We start from the raw sequence: 22,897 nt of genomic DNA on the forward strand, positions 1-22,897 counted from the left end.
GGGAGGGGATGTATGAAGAGGAGATGATGTATGAAGAGGGAGGGGATGTATGAAGAGGGAGATGATGTATGAAGAGGGAGGGGATGTATGAAGAGGGAGGGGATGTATGAAGAGGGAGGGGATGTATGAAGAGGGAGGGGATGTATGAAGAGGGAGATGATGTATGAAGAGGGAGGGGAAGTATGAAGAGGGAGGGGATGTATGAAGAGGGAGGGGATGTATGAAGAGGGAGGGGATGTATGAAGAGGGAGGGATCTATGAAGATGGAGGGGATGAAGAGGGAGGGGATGTATGAAGAGGGAGGGGATGTATGAAGATGGAGGGGATGAAGAGGGAGGGGATGTATGAAGAGGGAGGGGATGTATGAAGAGGGAGGGGATGTATGAAGAGGGAGGGGAAGTATGAAGAGGGAGGGGGTGTATGAAGAGGGAGGGGATGTATGAAGAGGGAGGGGATGTATAAGTGTGTGTAAGGGCTCTGGACTTGTTGAAAGTGTGTGTTGGAGTGTGTGTTGGGGGCTCTTGAATAGTACAGTGACGCAAGGAGGCCCTACAGGAGACCTATGTTCCCACCTGAAACCCAGATGTGACAGAGAAGGAGGGTTTGACCAGACAGGAGAGGGATGGAGCTGGAGAGTTTGTTACTGTAAAAATACACACACATGTATTATTAAATGTCAACTAAGGGGTGTTACTATGGGAAACCATAATATGTTGTACTGAAAATGTTTATTTTGTTAAATCATCAAGAATTGTGCAGAAAAGCATCTGTACATTGCTTCATCATCTTGTAATAAACATTTGAATACGGGATCTTTATTTGATCACCCTGGTGCAGGATAACTTGTAAAACTTGTAGTGTATTTAAGGTTTCAAAAGGCTTCTGAGTTTTTTAATTTCCACTTTGAAAATTCGCACTTGATTTTCCCTTATGAAAAATGTATCAATCCCCACAAAAATGCCAATGAATTATAATCCACATAATAATTCAGATTTCCTGTTGCTGCAGGATTACTTTCCTGCTGTAGCAAAGTGGCTCAAATTAAGATCCTACATCTGTATAAAACGTCCATTGTCAACACTAGATGATCTATCAGAACTAATGTGACGCTGTCAACACAATGCAATGAGGTGTTCCATTGCTCAATAAAGAGTGACAAGAATTGTATACCACTAATCAACACTACAGTGATGTTATGGGCTATTCAGGAGTCATGAGCTTGGAGAGAGAGAGAAGGGAGGAGGAAGGGCTGGCAGAGAGAGGGAGCCAACAGGAAACTAGTAAATTAGAACCACATATCCCGTAAGTCCGTAACACATAACACATACTGTAGGTCTACCCTCCAGTGGATATTCTTAGGATTTGCTATCTCTACAGAGCAGAGAGGAAATTAAAAGACACAAATAGAGGTTGTTTTAACAGGGGAGTCAGAGAGAGGCAGGCAGGCAGACAGTCTTCAGGGTCAGAGAGGGCTGAGGGGATCTATACGTCTTACAGAGTATGAAGCGTCCAAGGGGTTTAGCCTGAGGGACTGAATAACCCATTAGGAGGAATGTGTGTGTGTGTGTCTTCTAATGTATTTTATTTTCAGAGGGCAGAGTTTACATAGTCTTAAATGGCCTTTCCAGAACTCTCTGTTCACACAAACTAACACCACGTACAGTAACGCTACAACACCACAGATATTACAGAGAGCCGTGAGATGACAGGGCTCCTCTATAAAGTGCCTCTCACCTAGTAAAGGCTGCCAAGCTCTCGCATCCATAGCGCCATCTCTCTCTCTCTCTCTGTCTATCTCTCCATCTCTCTCAGTGTGAGAGGTTCACCTGGGTTTAGACGGGGTTTAGCCGGGTCGGAAGTGAGAGGTTCACCTGGGTTTAAACGGGGTTTAGCCGGGCGGATGTGAGAGGTTCACCTGGGTTTAAACGGGGTTTAGCCGGGCGGATGTGAGAGGGGGTGAGCTCATAGACGGAGCGCAGACGTAAAGCAGCTGTCAGCATCAAAGAGCAGAGCTGACCTGTGTGTGAGTGTGTGTGAGTGTGTGTGAGTGTGTGTGAGCCAGCGGGAGACAGACAGACAACCGGAGAGGACCAAGAGAGAGACCTGGCTCACTCAGAGCAGATAACAGAGCTGGGGGGGAGGGAGAGTGATAGAAGGGGGAGAAAGTGAGTGTGCTTTTGTGCAAAATGGAGAGAAGACGGAAACAGCGAGAGCGAGAGTGAAAAAGGGTGCGCCGAGAAAGACCCGAGAGCGTGGAGATCTTGGGTTGAAGAGGGAGCGAGGAGGGTGAGACAGTTTTCTGAAATTGACTCACAACAAAGCTTATCAGAGTCCCTGGATCCCCTTCCTCTGTGGTAGTGGAACAGCGACAGCACAGGAAGAACACTCATCTCTCTCTAGGTATTGACTGCTGCTGCTGGGAGAACCAACTGACAGCTGCTCTCTCTCTCCTCCACCTGAGGGAGGCGCTGCTGAGGGCACAGCTGGAAGCAGCTACACCAACGATGCCGAAACAGATTGACCCCTGTCTGTTATTTCTAAGGAACAGTGTAACAGAGGAGCTATTACTGTGGAATAGTGGGTTTGAATGAGTCACAAGTTTACTGATATTGGTATTGTATATCCCTGTCCTAAGGTCTGTGGGGACGAGCGCTTAGATGAGCCTGTTGTGCCTGCTGGTCCAGTGAGGAATTGGAGAGGAGGAGAGGGGTTGCAATAGAGGGAAGCGAGGGGAGCAGTAAAGGCTGTGGAGGAGAGGGGTAGCAGTACTAGGGGAGTAAAAGGGGGTCTGGAGGGCGTTCCCCCTGGCTCAGGGCTTGATTAACACCAGGCCTCCTGACAGGAAATGACCCGGCCAGCGCAGTGCAAAGCCGAGCGTCGGGAGAGCTTCCATCTGGCATCAGGGCTGTAGTAGAGGAGCACACACAACCACTAGGACCAGGACTACCCATCTATTCCCTCTATCTATCCCTTCTCTACTGTCCAGTGTTCAGTCTGGCATCAGGGCTGTAGTAGAGGAGCACACACAACCACTAGGACCAGGACTACCCATCTATTCCCTCTATCTATCCCTTCTCTACTGTCCAGTGTTCAGTCTGGCATCAGGGCTGTAGTAGAGGAGCACACACAACCACTAGGACCAGGACTACCCATCTATTCCCTCTATCTATCCCTTCTCTACTGTCCAGTGTTCAGTGCCAGCAGAGAATCCGTTTCTCTCCCCTACTACTACCACCTCCATTGTCTCTGTACTACCATCTAAATGTAGGCCAGGGGTGTCAAACGTATGGAACACATGCTAATGGAAGTTGTCTAGATCTTCTCACAAGTCCCAAAAGCAACTCCATTCCAAATGCTAATCATTTCATGCAGTAATTAATGTAATTGTAAGGGGTTAGGGAAAACAAGTCAATCACGGAGTAACTTGAGCCAAGTGAGAGATAACTAGTTGCGAGTAGTTGATAGCAGAGCTGTAGGAGTGGGGGGGAGACACGGAGGAGAGGGGACAGTTTGGGAAGGAAAGCGGGTACAGAGTGGCAGGTCATCTCTCACCGCTGTCTGGAATCCGTAATATAAACAGGCTCTCTAGTAGCAGCCAGATACAACACAGATAAGCCGTAAAACACAGAATACTCTGGGAACAGGGGAACACGAAGGCACAAGCACACATCCAGTCCCTAGTCTATTTCCATTAGCATTGAGACCCCTTCAAACTCTCCCCGTCTCTGGCTCTCTGTACAGTAGGAGTGCTGCAGATGCATTTGTAGTTTCATATAACTGGATGACCCTCTATGTGGGTAGCTCTGGGGGTTGATGGGAGAGAAAGGTCAGGGGGAAGTAGAGAGCGGTTCAGGGGGCACAGAGAGGACAGAGAGGGGAGACACACGGGGGAGTAGAGAGGACAGGAGGCCCAACAGGACCTCTCAACTAACCCTGTGTTAGAGGGTGACAGGGTGACCCCAGCCTGCACTGATGCGTGTGCAGGGGCCAGGGGCCACTGTCACAGAAAGGGGTTCTCTGGAGCCAGCGTGTGTGTGTGTGTGTGTGTGTGTGTGTGTGTGTGTGTGTGTGTGTGTGTGTGTGTGTGCGTGCGTGCGTGCGTGCGTGCGTGTGTGTGTGTGTGTGTGTAAGCGAGTGAGTGTGTGGTTAGGAGGAGAGGAGAAGAGGACGAGTGTCCCTCTCCATTCTTGTAGTTATAACTGCTTATGACTAGCCTTTTATGATATGCATGTCCTGTCCATAAACACACAGAGGAAGAATTCTGAGCTGAGGTTTAACACACTCCATAAAGCCGACGGTCAGTCTGGAGGTGTAAACAACACATTGGGCCTGGTTCAGAGATGAAACCCAGTTTGGGGTCAAAACCTAAAGCGATATGGCAATGGTCGACCTTCAAAACAGGATCGCTGTGGATGAAGGGAACAGGCTGTTTTGTATTACTGATGACTACAGAAAAAGTGGAGTGGGCTGAGTGTGACGCGCGTGCACACACACACACACACACACACACACACACACACACACACACACACACACACACACACACACACACACACACACACACACACACACACACACACACACACACACACACACACACACACACACACACACACACACACACACACAGACAGACAAACAAAAACACACACACACACAAGCACACCATGGCCTAACCTTCTGACCAGTTTAATTTCCGTTAATTAAAGCCTGGGGTTTCATGTCATCTGATGAACCGGAGAAGGCTGCACTATTGACTTCTCTGATCATCTCTCAGCATGGTTAAGGGCCCTGTGTGTGTGTGTGTGTGTGTGTGTGTGTGTGTGTGTGTGTGTGTGTGTGTGTGTGTGTGTGTGTGTGTGTGTGTGTGTGTGTGTGTGTGTGTGTGTGTGTGTGTGTGTGTGTGTGTGTGTGTGTGTGTGTGTGTGTGTGTGTGTGTGTGTGTGTGTGTGTGTGTGTGTGTGTGTGTGTGTGTGTGTGTGTGTAGAGGGGGTCGATGGGTTGATGAATGTTTTCCAATTAAAAATGCAGGCTAATTTCGAGTTATTTCATAAATGCAGTGAGGGAACTGGGGAAATAATCTTAACCAAGCCTAATCATCACCCATGCACCCTCACGCTCCACTTCCCCCTGTAACTAGCGCTCTGCAGCAGGGCCTAGGAGAGAGATAGAGCAAGGAATGAACTGAGAGAAAAGATGGGAGGCAGAAAGAGAGTGAGAGAAAGGATGGGAGGCAGAAAGAGAGTGAGAGAAAGGATGGGAGGCAGAAAGAGAGTGAGAGAAAGGATGGGAGGCAGAAAGAGATTGAGAGAAAGGATGGGAGGCAGAAAGAGAGTGAGAGAAAGGATGGGAGGCAGAAAGAGAGTGAGAGAAAGGATGGGAGGCAGAAAGAGAGTGAGAGAAAGGATGGGAGGCAGAAAGAGAGTGAGAGAAAGGATGGGAGGCAGAAAGAGAGTGAGAGAAAGGATGGGAGGCAGAAAGAGAGTGAGAGAAAGGATGGGAGGCAGAAAGAGAGTGAGAGAAAGGATGGGAGGCAGAAAGAGAGTGAGAGAAAGGATGGGAGGCAGAAAGAGAGTGAGAGAAAGGATGGGAGGCAGAAAGAGAGTGAGAGAAAGGATGGGAGGCAGAAAGAGAGTGAGAGAAAGGATGGGAGGCATAAAGAGAGTGAGAGAAAGGATGGGAGGCAGAAAGAGAGTGAGAGAAAGGATGGGAGGCAGAAAGAGAGTGAGAGAAAGGATGGGAGGCAGAAAGAGAGTGAGAGAAAGGATGGGAGGCAGAAAGAGAGTGAGAGAAAGGATGGGAGGCAGAAAGAGAGTGAGAGAAAGGATGGGAGGCAGAAAGAGAGTGAGAGAAAGGATGGGAGGCAGAAAGAGAGTGAGAGAAAGGATGGGAGGCAGAAAGAGAGTGAGAGAAAGGATGGGAGGCAGAAAGAGAGTGAGAGAAAGGATGGGAGGCAGAAAGAGAGTGAGAGAAAGGATGGGAGGCAGAAAGAGAGTGAGAGAAAGGATGGGAGGCAGAAAGAGAGTGAGAGAAAGGATGGGAGGCAGAAAGAGAGTGAGAGAGAGGGAAAAGACAGCAAGAAGAAAAGAGCAAAAAAAAGATAGAAAAAGCGGATGGCCAGAGTGTATTAGAGAACCTTTTATGTCCCAGGACTGTTCCCATCAGTGGAGAGAGAGGCGTGTTGCCGTGCCAACCTAAACAGCAGCATTGGGGAGGTCCGTCTTTCCCGTCGCTCCCTACTTCCCCTCACACAGCCCATGGACAGGATGGAAAACAAACCCAACCCGTGTGTGTGTGTGTGTGTAAGACAGGGGTGCTCAGAACATAAAAAGAGTGCAAATCCAGTAAAATATACTTAAACCTTCCTGTCCTCCCCTTCACCACCATCGTCACATACAGTACCAGTCAAAAGTTTGGACACACCTACTCATTCAAGGGTTTTGCCTTGATGACAGCTTTGCACACTCTTGGCATTCTCTCAACCAGCTTCATGAGGTAGTCACCTGGAATGCATTTTGAATAACAGGTGTTCCTTGTTAAAAGTGAATTTGTGGAATTTCTTTCCTCAATGCATTTGAGCCAATCAGTTGTGCTGTGACAAGGTAGGGTGGTATACAGAAGATAGCCCTATTTGGTAAAAGACCAAGTCAATATTATGGCAAGAACAGCTCAAATAAGCAAAGAGTAATGACAGTCGCAAAAGCAGTTGCAAAAAGTGTAGTCGCAAAAACCATCAAGCGCTATGATGAAACTGACTCTCATGAGGACCGCCACAGGAATGGAAGACCCAGAGTTACCTCTGCTGCAGAAGATAAGTTCATTAGAGTTACTTACCAGCCTCAGAAATTGCAGCACAAATAAATGCTTCACAGAGTTCAAGTAACAGACACATCTCAACATCAACTGTTCAGAGGAGACCTTCATGGTCAAACTGCTGCCAAAAAAACACTACTAAAGGACACCAATAAGAAGAAGAGACTTGCTTGGGCCAAGAAACACGAGCAATAGACATTAGACTGGTGGAAATCTGTCTTTTGGCCTGATGAGTCCAGATTTGAGATTTTTGGTTCCAACCGTCGTGTCTTTGTGAGACGCAGAGTAGGTGAACGGATGGTATCCACATGTGTGGTTCCCACTGTGAAGCATGGAGGAGGTGGTGTGAGAGTGCTTTTTTGGTGACACTGTCTGTGATTTATTTTGAATTCAAAGCACACTTAACCAGCATAGTTACCACAGCATTCTGCAGTGATATGCCAACCCATCTGGTCTGTGCTTAGTGGGACTATCCTTTGTTTTTCAATAGGATGATGTCCCAACACACCTCCAGGCTGTTTAAGGGCTATTTGACCAAGAAGGAGAGTGGTGGAGTGCTGCATCAGATAACCTGACATCCACAATCACCCGACAACCCAATTGAGATGGTTTGGGATGAGTTGGACCGCAGAGCGAAGGAAAACAAGTGCCCAGCATATGTGGGAACTTCTTCAAGACTGTTGGAAAAACATTCCAAGTGAAGGTGAGACAATGCCAAGAGTGAGCAAAGTTGTCATCAAGGCAAAGGGTGGCTATTTGAAGAATCTCAAATATAAAAAAATACTTTTACTTTACCTTGAGTAAGTAGGTTGTGTCCAAACTTTTGACCGGTACTGTAGCTTACAGCAAGTCTCCATCATCATCATCATCATCATCATCATCACCCATCCTGTACAGGCTACAACACCATCAAGGGACAGAGCCTGGGCTGGGATTTCACACTCCCTCTGTATATACACACTCTCACTGTAAATACACACTCTCTGTAACTGGAGCTGAGAATACACAAACACTGAAATACACCAACTTATTATCGACGCACCCACACGCTTTCACAAACACACATACAGACAGAAAAGCATGAACCCTCATCTTAAGCTACCTCCTGGCGTGGGACAATAGAGGGTTGGATGACTGTGGGTCAAACCAAACCTTGAACTACCAGGGGTGACAGGAAAAGCGACAGGGAATGGATGAGGATATTGTGTGTCTGCAGTATTCAACTGTGTACAGTATGTGCACCATAAAGGACCATACGCATTAGGATTTGATGCTGCGTTGGGTTCCTGAACTCATGCCCAGGTAACACAAACCTTGAACTACCAGGGGTGACAGGAAAAGTGACAGGGAATGGATGAGGATATGGTGTGTCTGCAGTATTCAACTGTGTACAGTATGTGCACCATAAAGGACCATACGCATTAGGATTTGATGCTGCGTTGGGTTCCTGAACTCATGCCCAGGTAACACAAACCTTGAACTACCAGGGGTGACAGGAAAAGTGACAGGGAATGGATGAGGATATGGTGTGTCTGCAGTATTCAACTGTGTACAGTATGTGCACCATAAAGGACCATACGCATTAGGATTTGATGCTGCGTTGGGTTCCTGAACTCATGCCCAGGTATTGGTGACTTTCGCGAAGCGGATCCTGTGTTCTGCCCTTCACCCAGGACAACGGAATGGATCCCAGCCGGCGACCCCAAAAAACGACTTCGTAAAAGGGGGAATCGAAGCGGTCTTCTGGTCAGACTCCGGAGACGGGCACATCGTGCACAACTCCCTAGCATTCTTCTCGTCAATGTCCAGTCTCTTGACAACAAGGTTGATGAAATCCGAGCAAGGGTAGCATTCCAGAGGGACATCAGAGACTGTAACGTTCTTTGCTTCACGGAAACATGGCTCACTGGAGAGACGCTATCGGAGTCGGTGCAGCCAGCTGGTTTCTCCACGCATCGCGCCGACAGAAACAAACATCTTTCTGGTAAGAAGAGGGGCGGGGGCGTATGCTTCATGGTTAACGAGACATGGTGTGGCCACAACAACATACAGCAACTCAAGTCCTTCTGTTCACCTGATTTAGAATTCCTCACAATCAAATGTCGACCGCATTATCTACCAAGGGAATTCTCTTCGATTATAATCACAGCCGTATATATTCCCCCCCAAGCAGACACATCGATGGCTCTGAACTAACTTTATTTGACTCTTTGCAAACTGGAATCCATATATCCTGATGCTGCATTCATTGCAGCTGGGGATTTTAACAAGGCTAATCTGAAAACAAGACTCCCTAAATTGTATCAGCATATCGATTGCGCAACCAGGGCTGGAAAAACCTTGGATCATTGCTATTCTAACTTCCGTGACGCATATAAGGCACTGCCTCGCTCTCCTTTTGGAAAAGTTGACCATGACTCCATTTTGTTGATCCCTGCCTACAGACAGAAACTAAAACAAGAAGCTCCCGCGCTGAGGTCTGTTCAACGCTGGTCCGACCAATCTGATTCCACACTCCAAGATTGCTTCCATCACATGGACTGGGATATGTTTCGTATTGCATCAAACAACAACATTGACGAATACGCTGATTCGGTGAGCGAGCTCATTAGAATGTGCGTTGAAGATGTCGTTCCCATAGCAACGATTAAAACATTCCCTAACCAGAAACCATGGATCGATGGCAACATTCGCGTGAAACTGAAAGCGCGAACCACTCCTTTTAGTCAGGGCAAGGTGACCGGAAACATGACCGAATACAAACAGTGTAGCTATTCCCTCCGCAAGGCAGTCAAACAAGCTAAGCGTCAGTATAGAGACAAAGTAGAATCTCAATTCAACGGCTCAGACACAACAGGTATGTGGCAGGGTCTACAGTCAATCACAGATTACAAAAAGAAAACCAGCCCCGTCACGGACCAGGATGTCTTGCTCCCAGGCAGACTAAATACAGAGCCTTGCGAAAGTATTCGGCCCCCTTGAACTTTGCGACCTTTTGCCACATTTCAGGCTTCAAACATAAAGATATAAAACTGTATTTTTTTGTGAAGAATCAACAACAAGTGGGACACAATCATGAAGTGGAAGGACATTTATTGGATATTTCAAACTTTTTTAACAACTCAAAAACTGAAAAATTGGGCGTGCAAAATTCAGCCCCTTTACTTTCAGTGCAGCAAACTCTCTCCAGAAGTTCAGTGAGGATCTCTGAATGATCCAATGTTGACCTAAATAACTAATGATGACAAATACAATCCACCTGTGTGTAATCAAGTCTCAGTATAAATGCACCTGCACTGTGATAGTCTCAGAGGTCCGTTAAAAGCGCAGAGAGCATCATGAAGAACAAGGAACACACCAGGCAGGTCCGAGATACTGTTGTGAAGAAGTTTAAAGCCGGATTTGGATACAAAAATATTTCCCAAGCTTTAAACATCCCAAGGAACACTGTGCAAGCGATAATATTGAAATGGAAGGAGTATCAGACCACTGCAAATCTACCAAGACCTGGCCGTCCCTCTAAACTTTCAGCTCATACAAGGAGAAGACTGATCAGAGATGCAGCCAAGAGGCCCATGATCACTCTGGATGAACTGCAGAGATCTACAGCTGAGGTGGGAGACTCTGTCCATAGTACAACAATCAGTCGTATATTGCACAAATCTGGCCTTTATGGAAGAGTGGCAAGAAGAAAGCCATTTCTTAAAGATATCCATAAAAAGTGTTGTTTAAAGTTTGCCACAAGCCACCTGGGAGACACACCAAACATGTGGAAGAAGGTGCTCTGGTCAGATGAAACCAAAATTGAACTTTTTGGCAACAATGCAAAACGTTATGTTTGGCGTAAAAGCAACACAGCTCATCACCCTGAACACACCATCCCCCCACTGTCAAACATGGTGGAGGCAGCATCATGGTTTGGGCCTGCTTTTCTTCAGCAGGGACAGGGAAGATGGTTAAAATTGATGGGAAGATGGATGGAGCCAAATACAGGACCATTCTGGAATAAAACCTGATGGAGTCTGCAAAAGACCTGAGACTGGGACGGAGATTTGTCTTCCAACAAGACAATGATCCAAAACATAAAGCAAAATCTACAGTGGAATGGTTAAAAAATAAACATATCCAGGTGTTAGAATGGCCAAGTCAAAGTCCAGACCTGAATCCAATCGAGAATCTGTGGAAAGACCTGAAAAATGCTGTTCACAAATGCTCTCCATCCAACCTCACTGAGCTCGAGCTGTTTTGCAAGGAGGAATGGGATAAAATGTCAGTCTCTCTATGTGCTGATGTACTGATAGAGACATACCCCAAGCGACTTACAGCTGTAATCGCAGCTGTAATCGCAGCAAAAGGTGGCGCTACAAAGTATTAACTTAAGGGGGCTGAATAATTTTGCAAGCCCAATTTTTCAGTTTTTGATTTGTTAAAAAAGTTTGAAATATCCAATAAATGTCGTTCCATTTCATGATTGTGTCCCACTTGTTGTTGATTCTTCACAAAAAAATACAGTTTTATATCTTTATGTTTGAAGCCTGAAATGTGGCAAAAGGTCGCAAAGTTCAAGGGGGCCGAATATTTTCGCAAGGCACTGTAACTTTTTTGCCCGCTTTGAGGACAATACAGTGCCACTGACACGGCCAGCAACCAAAACATGTGGACTCTCCTTCACTGCAGCCGACGTGAGGAAAACATTTAAACGTGTCAACCCTCGCAAGGCTGCAGGCCCAGACGGCATCCCCAGCCGCGCCCTCAGAGCATGCGCAGACCAGCTGGCTGGTGTGTTTATGGACATATTCAATCAATCCCTATCCCAGTCTGTTGTTCCCACATGCTTCAAGAGGGCCACCATTGTTCCTGTTCCCAAGAAAGCTAAGGTAACTGAGCTAAACGACTACCGCCCCGTAGCACTCACTTCCGTCATCATGAAGTGCTTTGAGAGACTAGTCAAGGACCATATCACCTCCACCCTACCTGACACCCTAGATCCACTCCAATTTGCTTACCGCCCAAATAGGTCCACAGACGATGCAATCTCAACCACACTGCACACTGCCCTAACCCATCTGGACAAGAGGAATACCTATGTGAGAATGCTGTTCATTGACGACAGCTCATCATTTAACACCATAGTGCCCTCCAAGCTCGTCATCAAGCTCGAGACCCTGGGTCTCGACCCCGCCCTGTGCAACTGGGTACTGGACTTCCTGACGGGCCGCCCCCAGGTGGTGAGGGTAGGCAACAACATCTCCACCCCGCTGATCCTCAACACTGGGGCCCCACAAGGGTGCGTTCTGAGCCCTCTCCTGTACTCCCTGTTCACCCACGACTGCGTGGCCACGCACGCCTCCAACTCAATCATCAAGTTTGCGGACGACACAACAGTGGTAGGCTTGATTACCAACAACGCGAGACGGCCTACAGGGAGGAGGTGAGGGCCCTCGGAGTGTGGTGTCCGGAAAATAACCTCACACTCAACGTCAACAAAACTAAGGAGATGATTGTGGACTTCAGGAAACAGCAGAGGGAACACCCCCCTATCCACATCGATGGAACAGTAGTGGAGAGGGTAGTAAGTTTTAAGTTCCTCGGCATACACATCACAGACAAACTGAATTGGTCCACCCACACAGACAGCATCGTGAAGAAGGCGCAGCAGCGCCTCTTCAACCTCAGAAGGATGAAGAAATTTGGCTTGTCACCAAAAGCACTCACAAACCTCTACAGATGCACAATCGAGAGCATCCTGTCGGGCTGTATCACCGCCTGGTACGGCAACTGCTCCGCCCACAACCGTAAGGCTCTCCAGAGGGTAGTGAGGTCTGCACAACGCATCACCGGGGGCAAACTACCTGCCCTCCAGGACACCTACACCACCCGATGTCACAAGAAGGCCATAAAGATCATCAAGGACAACAACCACCCGAGGCCATCAAACTGTTAAACAGCCACCACTAACATTGAGTGGCTGCTGCCAACACACTGACTCAACTCCAGCCACTTTAATAATGGGAATTGATGGGAAATGATGTAAAATATATCACCAGCCACTTTAAACAATGCTACCTAATATAATGTTTACATACCCTACATTATTCATCTCATATGTATACGTATATACTGTACTCTATATCATCTACTGCATCTTTATGTAATAGATGTATCAGTAGCCACTTTAACTATGCCACTTTGTTTACATACTCATCTCATATGTATATACTGTACTCGATACCATCTACTGTATCTTGCCTATGCCGCTCTGTACCATCACTCATTCATATATCTTTATGTACATATTCTTTATCCCCTTACACTTGTGTCTATAAGGTAGTAGTTTTAGAATTGTTAGCTAGATTACTTGTTGGTTATTACTGCATTGTCGGAACTAGAAGCACAAGCATTTCGCTACACTTGCATTAACATCTGCTAACCATGTGTATGTGACAAATAAAATTTGATTTGATTTGGTGTGTGTGACCAGTCCTACATCTTATTGCCGCATCAACCAATTAGAAGGCACAGTCAATGTAAGAATATCCCCTATCCCCACACAATCACGACTCACTGAAAAAATACAAGGCTCAAACTATTGGCCTCTACCTCTTGACTATCTGACACACTATCCCCCCACATTCTCTCTTTTTCCCCTTCTCCTGCCTCCCAACCATCGCTCTCTCTCGACTCTCTCTCTCTCTCTCTCTCTCTCTCTCACACACACACATACACACACAAAAACACAAAGCCACAACTGAAAACGGGAAATTATCGAAGTCACTACGAAAAGTATTTCCAACCTACACACATCACACACTACTCATGTCTGGGACAGGCAGAAATGAACCAGCCAATCCCCCACTGTGTCTCAAAAGTGAGATGAGGCTCATGTCCAATGACCATCTCTCTCTGCTATTCACAGTGCTGCTTTTAGCCAATAGTCTGCCTTCCTACATGTGGTGTTGGATGCGGAACACTTGGTTTCAGAGCTCATTTCCTAGTCTGAGCTCTAAGCGGAACCATTTTTATTGGGCAAACACCATTTCTCCCTTTAATTATACCCATATTATACCCATACTCTGACTTCACACACAGAACTCATACAGTACTCATTCACATTCATCACGCATGCACACACACGTTTAGGGTACACACACACTTCCCCTTCAATTAAATCCACACAGACATTCTCTCGTTCACACTCCCCGAGTGTGTGTCAAATTGCCAGCCTTTTTGTCCTCTTCCTCTCCTCCTCCCGAATCCCTTCTTCCGCTAAGAGCGGTTGAGAAAAGGTCTTATTCTCACGTCGAGGACGTGGACCACGCCTCCACTTACTGTGCCTCTCGATCACTAGCAGCTAATGTTGGTAAACAACATCCCCTCCGACCAGCTAGGTAACTCGTACCAGCTGTTCCTGGGTTTGTTGCGTGTGTGTGTGTTGTCTTGCGAGTGGCCATTAGTGCAGACTCATGCTCGTCTCCGGGACGGGGATGCTCTTTAACGTGTCCCTGAAGGGGGTTGTTAGAAGGTTCAGCGTGTGACTGAGACTGTCAGCCTGCTTTTAACCTGCTGTGTGTCTTGTTTGTTTTGCTATTCACTCTGTTTGTGTGCTCACTCAATCCTCCTCCTGGTATTTCCACCGGTTTGTTTGTGTGTGTGTGTGTGTGTGTGTGTGTGTGTGTGTGTGTGTGTGTGTGTGTGTGTGTGTGTGTGTGTGTGTGTGTGTGTGTGTGTGTGTGTGTGTGTGTGTGTGTGTGTGTGTGTGTGTGTGTGTGTGTGTACAGTATGTATATTCATGTGTGTGTGTGTCTGCTAAGCCCAGGCTGCTTACTGTAGCCAAGGGGAACAGAAAAAGAGAATTTGTAAAAACATTGTTCTCATGGCGAGTTGGTGACCAGGTTTCACGCAGCGTCTGGTTTCCATTTGACTGCTTTCATTTGGGACAATGTCGCAATCAAGGTTGTTCTCGGCTGCTCGGACAAAGTCGGCCCCCTGCACACAAACCATTTCATCTACAACCATTAAAACTAAAGCTATTTACACACACACAAACACAGAACACACACATGCACGCAGGTCGCAGGTACGCGTGCACACGCAAAAACAAGCCCACACATGCACACGCACACAGCTAAGAAAAAGTACTCTATTTCTCAGACACACCTGGTGTGCATTGACAGGGTCATTTCTAGTGAAGTGTTTATAACAGAGAGTCAAGTTTTTAACATGAGCCACATCCCTGGGCCAGAGCCTGCCAGGAGGCCCCTCAGCCAAATAGGACAGGAAGAGAGAGACAGAGCCCAGAATTCTTCATTAGCAGCTTTATAGTGAGAGGGGGAGAGAAAGAGAGAGCGAGAGAGAGCGAGAGAGAGAGAGAGAGAGAGAGAGAGAGAAAGACTGGGTGAGCGAGAGAGCAGGGGAGAGAAGAGAGAATGAGAGAGCGAGAAAATGAGAGAGAAGTCGAGAGGCAATTTAGAAAAACAGAGAGAGAGAGAGAGAGAGAGAGAGAGAGAGAGAGCGCTACCCAACCACGTCCATGTGTGTGATAAAAAGGTTGTAATAATAAGCAGTGTATTATTTCAGGGTGTGTGTTAGTTTGAGAAGGTAACGAGAGGGCCAAACTAAAAGCAGCTCTAATTATGAGCTATGTGGCTGGGGAGGACTGTGTGTGTAGCTTCAAGGTCAGAGAAACTCAAACTGGGGGAGGTACACTGTGGTCTGGAGGTACAGAGCTAATTCATCATCCGAAGGATCTGGCCACAAACCCTGCTGCCACACAGAGACTGATCCATACAGAGAGACCAGTTCAGGGGCGGACGGGGACAAGAATTCGGCCCCGGCATTTTATCTACACCAGCCCACATCACCGCGCTGCAAACTAACTCCCTCCCCCATGTGTGTGTGCGTGTATGTATATGGCCACCAGCCATACACACATACCCAATCCCCACACATACACCCTGGCCTTACACACCATGCCTAGACACGGGAAGTAGTGCTGATACAGGACATTGCAAGTACAGCGTTTCTCTACCCTTTCTGTACCCATGTCTGGCGAGACATGGTCGTCCTCCTCTTTTTTAACCAGCTCATGTTTAAAACATTATACAATATGTAAAAACCCCACTGGAGATGAAACTCACCACTGTAGCCGTGCCTCTGCTCTAGCCATTTTGTCGCTTTGTGCTTCCTGTCTGTCTGTCTGTCTGTCTGTCTGTCTGTCTGTCTGTCTGTCTGTCTGTCTGTCTGTCTGTCTGTCTGTCTGTCTGTCTGTCTGTCTGTCTGTCTGTCTGTCTGTCTGTCTGTCTGTCTGTCTGTCTGTCCAGAATCAATTTAGCTACCCCCCCAAAAATAGGACATTTTGAGTGAGGTGACAATGTAGAATGTGCTCTTTCTATGTTTATAGGCACCCGTTCTGTTTTTCTACGATCAGTGATCATGGCTATCCAACTGATGACAGAGTTGGGGAAGGTCTCTTTGCTGATGCCGCGTTTGACGTTGAATGTGTGACCTCAGCTCAGCCTATCAGAAAACCGGGCCGGCCTTTGTCCACTGATCTGCCAAAAGCTCATTATAGATTAGTGTAACAGCGAAATTTCTCAAACATCTTAATAGGCTCACGGGTTTCGGTTTTATACAAAAAAACATTTTTGTGTGTGCCAATTTTGACCAGCCCACCTAACTCAAAAATTGTCCAGAACATCTGGCATTTGTCAGAATTGCCAAATGACCAATCCGCCCCTGGACCAGTTCCAGAGAGACCAGCTCAGACCTCGAGACTGTAATGTTTTCACAAAGTACAGTGTCAGTGGGCAGGGATCAGCAAAGCTAAGATAGTACACAGGCACCAGGCGAGAGGTCAAAGGGCGTGCACGCACATACGCACACAGGCACACTCTCTCGATCACCCTGTGATTCTGCAGCAGGTTCCCACAGTCGCCTCGGTGTTTGTGTAGTCTGTTACGTGTGACCTGACAGGGTGTGTGTCTGAGTGTTTGTGTGAAGCGGGGAGAGAGATGGGGTGTAAAGACTTTGACAGAGTCCTCCTGCCATCAGCAGCACAGAGATATAAACAACAAGCGCCTTCTCCATCTCTACTTAAATCAAATAAAGGTTCAATTAAATCAAATGAAATACTGACCATATGAACCGTTAAGTAACTGGGGTCATTCTGATATCAGTATAGACGGGTTGGCTGACGGCCTCGCGGAGATTACGCGCATGCATTGTGGCTGGAAGCTGCGTGGTGTCATGATTCTGAACAGGTCAGATAGCGAGCGCCAATGACAAGCAGCTGCCACGAGGGGAAACATAGGTGGCTCGTTGGATCTATTTTGATCAATTTCGATCAATTTCTTGATATCATGTCTTGTTCTGATGTGTTTCGACTGATTTCATGTCAATGCTAATGATGGAAGAAAAAAACAGAAAAAAACGACAACAACAATAAGACCAAAATGGCGCCGGAAGAAATGGCAGCAGTTTTACGGCGCTCAACAAATTCTGCTATTATGTGTTTTTTCCTCCCCCTGCATTATTTGTAACTTATTTTGTACATAATGTTTCTGCAACTGTATCTTACGGCAAAAAAAGAGCTTCTGGATATCAGATCACTCGCCTCGGACGAGACAAAGATTTTTGTTCTTCAACAAGCAAGACGCACAAGACATTCTCCAAACACCCGACAGGGCCGACATCCCTGTTATTTGCAAGAGGAAGCGCCGCAGGTAGAGAGGACAAAGAGACGGATGCCTGGTCAGGACCCGGAAAAGGCGAATGGGAAAGCTGTTGTTACCGTCAACACCACTTGCCAACGGGCAATCATTGGAAAATAAACTAAACGAGGTGCGATCACGAACATCCTACCAACGGGACGTCAAAAACTGTAATATCCTATGTTTCACGGAATCGTGGCTGAATGACGACATGGATATTCAGCTGGCGGGATATACACTGCAGCGGCAAGATAGAACAGCACACGAGGGGGGAGTGGTCGGTGCATATTCGTAAACAACAGCTGGTGCACGATATCTAAGGAAGTCTCTAGATTTTGCTCGCCTGAAGTAGAGTATATTGTGATAAATTGCAGGCGTCACTACTTGCCTAGAGAGTTGTTAATTTACCACCAGAGACAGATGCTGGCACTAAGACCGCACTCAGTCAGCTGTATAAGGAAATAAGCAAATAGGAAACCACTCACCCAGAGGTGGCACTCCTAGTGGCGGGAGACTTTAATGCAGGGAAACTGAAATCAGTTCTACCAAATTTCCATCAACATGCGAAATGTGCAACCAGAGGGAAAAACTATCTAGATCACCTGTACTCCACACACAGAGGCGCGTACAAAGCTCTCCCTCGCCCTCCATTTGGTAAATCAGACCACAACTCTGTCCTCCTGATTCCTGCTTACAAGCAAAAATTAAAGCAGGATGCACCAGTGGTCTATATAAAAGTGGTCAGATGAAGCAGATGCTAAACTACAGGACTGTTTTTCTACCACAGACCGGAACATGTTCCGGGATTCATCCGATGGCATTGAGGAGTTCACCACATCAGTCACTGGCTTTATCAATAAGTGCATCGAGAACGTCGTCCCCACAGTGACTGTACGTACATACCCCAACCAGAAGCCATGGATACAGGCAACATTCACACTGAGGTAAAGGGTAGATCTGCCACTTTCAAGGTGCGGGACTCTAACCCGGAAGCTTACAAGAAATCCTGCTAACCCCTGCGACAAACAATCAAACAGGCAAAGCGTCAATACAGGGCTAAGATTGAATCATACTACACCAGCTCCGACGCTCGTCTTATGTGGCAGGGCTTGCAAACTATTACAGACTACAAAGGGAGGCACAGCCGCAAGCTGCCCAGTGACACGAGCCTACCAGACGAGCTAAATCACTTCTATGCTTGCTTCGAGGCAAGCAAAACTGAGGCATGCATGAGAGCATCAGCTGTTCCGGACAACTGTGTGATCACGCTCTCCATACCCGACGTGAGTAAGACCTTTAACCTCTCTTGGGTAGCGGGTAGTATTTTCACTTCCGGATGAAAAGCGTACCTAAAGTAAACTGTTACTCAGGCCCAGAAGCTAGGATATGCATATACTTGGTAGATAGAAAACAGTTTCTAAAAGTGTTAAAATAAGGTCTGTGAGTATAACAGAACTGATATGGCAGGCGAAACCCTGAGGACAAACCATAAATGTAAAAAATTCAGCCTACCACTGTTTCCATGGATTTCATGTTTATTATGAGACAAAGTCCCCACAGATTGCAGTTCCTAAGGCTTCCACTAGATGTCAACAGTCTTTAGAAAGAATTTCAGGCTGTTTTTTGGAAAAATGAGCTAGAAGTTGTAGTTTTTCTAAAATGAAAGCGCGTTCTTTGTTATTTATCCCAGGTAATGAACATACTATTCTCCGGCTTAAATTTGATCGTATATTTCCGGATTAGGGTACCTGAGGTTTGATTATAAACGTTGTTTGACCTGTTTGGATAAGTTTATTGTTAGCGTTTGGCATTCATTTTATGTGCATTTTGAAGGGGGGGACAAACCGGTGGATTATTGAATGAAGCGCGCCAGTTAAACTGAGTTTTTATGGATATAAAGAAGGACTTTATCGAACAAAAGGACCATTTGTATTGTGTGCTCCCCCCAGCACCTCTTCTTACGCTGCTGCTACTCTCTGTTTATCATAGATGCATAGTCGCTTTAACTATACATTCATGTACATACTACCTCAATTGGGCCGACCAACCGGTGCTTCCGCACATTGGCTAACCGGGCTGTCTGCATTGTGTCCCACCCACCAACCCCTCTTTTACGGCACTGATACTCTCTGTTCATCATAGATGCATAGTCACTTTAACCATATCTACATGTACATACTACCTCAATCAGCCTGACTAACCGGTGTCTGTATGTAGCCTCGCTACTTTTATAGCTTCGCTACTGTATATAGCCTGTCTTTTTACTGTTGTTTTATTTCTTTACCTACCTATTGTTCACTTAATACCTTTTTTGCACTATTGGTTAGAGCTTGTAAGTCAGCATTTCACTGTAAGGTCTACTACACCTGTCGTATTCGGCGCACGTGACAAATAAACTTTGATTTGATTTGAGTTGACAAACAACTGTAAAAATCTATTTGAGAGACATGCGCTCATTGTGTAAATGTATTTACAGTGCATATGGAAAGTATTCAGACCCCTTGACCCGTTTCCACATTTTATTACGTTACAGCCTTATTCTAAAATGGATTAAATTGTTTTCTCCCTCATCAATCTACACACAATAACCCATAATGTCAAAGCAAAAACAGGTTTTCATACATTTTTACAGATGTATAAAAAATATGTAATCACATTTACATAAGTATTCAAACCCTTTTCTCAATACTTTGTTGAAGAACCTTTGGCAGAGATGACAGCCTCAAGTCTCAAGTCTGACGCTACAAGCTTGGCACACCTGTATTTGGGGAGTTTCTCCCATTCTTCTCTGCAGATCCTCTCAAGCTCTCAAGTTGGATGGGGAGCGTCACTGCACAGCTATTTTCAGGTCTCTCCAGAGATGTTCGATCGGGTTCAAGTTCAGGCTCTGGCTGGGCCACTCAAGGGCATTCAGAGACTTGTCCCTAAGCCACTCCTGTGTTGTCTTGGCAGTGTGCTTAGGGTTGTTGTCCTGTTGGAAGGTGAATCTTCGCCCTTGTCTGAGGTCCTGAGCTCTCTGGGGCAGGATGCGGCCACCACCATACTTCACCGTAGGGATGATGCCAAGTATCCTCCAGACATGACACTTGGCATTCAGGCCAAAGAGTTCAATCTTGGTTTCATCAGACCAGAAAATCTTGTTTCTCATGATCTGAGAGTCTCTAGGGACCTTTTAGCAAACTCAAAGCGGTCTGTCATGTGCCTTTTACTGAGGAGTGGCTTCCGTCTGTTCACTCTACCATAAAGGCCTGATTGGTGGATGGTTGTCCTTCTGGAAGGTTCTCCCATCTCCACAGAGGAACTCTGGAGCTCTGTCAGAGTGACCATCGGGTTCTTGGTCACCTCCCTGACCAAGGCCCTTCTCCCCCGATTGCTCAGTGTGTCTCGACACAATCCTGTCTTGGAGCTCTACGGACAATTCCTTCAACCTCAAGGCTTGGTTTCTGCTCTGACATGCACTGGCAACTGTGGGATCTTATATAGACAGGTGTGTGCCTTTCTAAATCATGTCCAATCCCCTGAATTTACCACAGGTGGACTCCATTGAAGTTGTAGATACATTTCAAGGATGATCAATGGGAACAGGATGCACCGAAGCTCAATTTCGAGTATCATAGCAAAGGGTCTAAATACTTACGTAAATAAGGTATTTCTGTTTTTATTTTTGAATACATTTGCAAACATTTCTAAAAACATGTTTTCGCTTTGTCATTATGGCTTACTGTGTGTAGATTGATGGTATTTAAAAAACAAACAATTTTAGAATAAAGCTGTAACGTAACAAAATTTGGAAAAAGTCAAGGGGTCTGAATACTTTCCAAATGCACTGTATGTTATCAATAAACATTTACATGTTGTCAACCATCTAAGCCAACCCAGTCTGTTTTGTCCCATATTTGGTAAAGAAGCAACCCATTTATAATGTTGTGATATGTTGTATCTGGTTCAGTTGAGTCTTATCAAGAGAATGGTGCAATTTTAGGTTCCACTATTTCAAACATACGCAAACCAGCGACCCCATCAGCCAAGATCCACCCCACAGTTCCCTTCACCCCTGCCCCCCCACCCTCCTAACTGGTGAGTTTCTGCAGCAGCGGCCTGAGCTCCGTCTCTCTGGTGACGACTAGGGTGAGCGCTCCAATCAGCTCCCTCTCCACCTTCTCCACCTCTTCATCGTCTGCAGGCTGAGCCTCTCCAGCCAGGGAGTACAGGTAGACCAGCAGCACCAGCAGCTCGTCTGGACCACACTCATCCTCCCCCGACCCGAGAACCTGAACTGGACTCTGAGCTGGACCCCTCCTCACCGCGAGGCTTCATCAGGGGCAGCAGCTGCCTCAGAACACCAGCAAAGTCAGAGTCTCCGAGAGCCTGCAACACACACAGGGCACAAGACACATTTTAGAGATACGAAGTAGAAACTACAAGCTGGGTAACACAAAACACATCAAATCCCCACACACATACAACAACAAGCAAGACAATGTCAATGATTGTCTAGAGCTGCATGTTTTTGTGTTTGCTTTTTTTTTTACGACTATGAGTAATCCAGTTGTATGTAAACTCATTCTCGTTTACTCTTCTCCATTTTGCGTTTCGTTTTATCATGCAAATGTGTATTAGACATCATTTACCTGATCATTTGCATGCATGCACAGACACAGGGTGCGTGCTTCTATTCTGTTTAGGAGCAGTGACCTGTTTCTCTGTGTTGTTATGAGTGAGTTTGTTCCCATGCTGGTTTTGCCAGTCCTGGCCCACGTGATGTGGACCCTAGGCTCTTAAACCGAACGATACACAGTCTAACAGCCAGGCTGAGATCATACACACAGGTGTGTGTTTTGTACAAAAGAGTGAGAAAGAGAGAGAAGGAGAGAGAGAGGGAGAAAGAGAGGGAAAGGACAAGAGAAAGAGTGAGGGGAATCCGCTAGAGCTGTGGCCGGATGCCTCTGTGTATAGATGACATTTTATTGACTGAGCTGTGTGTTAAGACCTCAGTGTTCCTCCAAACCAAGATAAACAGACTCTCTCCCTACCCTGCTCCAAAATCTGAGCCCTGATCTGGTCCACTGGGGGGGATCCAGTGTCCGATCCATTACAACGCTGTTCTGGGACAGGGAGTGGCGAATCAGACCCAACACACTCTGGACCAGCAACAGTACTGAACTGACTGTCTGTGCGTGTGAATCCGGCTCTGGTCTTTACTCCGTGAACAATGATCCATTGAACATCGACTTTAATTTTTTTTTGATTGAACCTTTATTTAACAACAAATTCTTATTTACAACGACGGCCCACCTGGGCCAAACCCGGACAGTTGGCACTACCCTCTACCCTCTAGTTGGCACTACCCCCTTGTCTTAAAGTGCTTGATATCT

The sequence above is a fragment of the Oncorhynchus gorbuscha genome, linkage group LG06 (genome assembly GCF_021184085.1).
Source record: "Oncorhynchus gorbuscha isolate QuinsamMale2020 ecotype Even-year linkage group LG06, OgorEven_v1.0, whole genome shotgun sequence".
NCBI classification, from domain to species: Eukaryota; Metazoa; Chordata; class Actinopteri; order Salmoniformes; family Salmonidae; genus Oncorhynchus; species Oncorhynchus gorbuscha.